Below are 833 nucleotides of genomic sequence, written 5' to 3' on the forward strand. Positions count from 1 at the left end.
TTTAAACTTGACAGCCCCTTAAGTCTTTTTGGAGAGGGGACAAAAGGTGCAACACCACTTTTTCTTCAGAATGTTCTGGTCTTGGCTGAGAATTTCACTCTAACCCAGACTCAGTGGAACCTTCTGAATAGAGGACTAACCTTTGTTCCCACCATTACCAAAAGTAAATTTGACACAACCCAACTTCAATATGATCTTCAAAACTATCATAGGAAACTAAAATTAGTGGCATATTTTTCGGATAAACATGATAATAACCAAAAACAACAACAAAAGTTTATGCCCATTTCTATTTGGACCCCTGACAATGACAAATTGCCTCCAGAAATCAAAGCTTTAATTAAAAAGGATGAAAAGGACTTCTACAAACACTTTAAAATACAAGATGAAAAACCAAACTTATCAGTACAGGAACAAAGAGCACTTAGAGAATTAGCCCAAAATAAACATGTAATTATCAAACCTGCGGATAAAGGTAGTACTGTAGTAATATTAGGAAGAGACCAATACATAATGGAGGCAAAAAGACAATTAAATGACACAAAATATTATAAACAACTAAGAAAACCTATTTATTTAAACACGGTACCCAAGGTACATAAAATTTTGGCCCAACTACATGACAAGAAATTTATTAATGAAAAACAACTGAAATATTTAAAAGGAGAGGTAGAGCCACGGCTGAGAAGATTCTACATCCTACCAAAAATTCACAAGGATCCTAAGAATTGGACAGTGCCTTTCAAAGTGCCTGCGGGTCGACCTATTGTAGCAGATTGTGGGAGTGAAACTTACCAAACAGCAGAATATTTAGATCATTTTTTGAATCCCCT

The sequence above is a fragment of the Oryzias latipes genome, chromosome 22 (assembly GCF_053564925.1).
Source record: "Oryzias latipes strain Hd-rR chromosome 22, Olatipes_Hd-rR_3.1".
Classification (NCBI taxonomy): Eukaryota; Metazoa; Chordata; class Actinopteri; order Beloniformes; family Adrianichthyidae; genus Oryzias; species Oryzias latipes.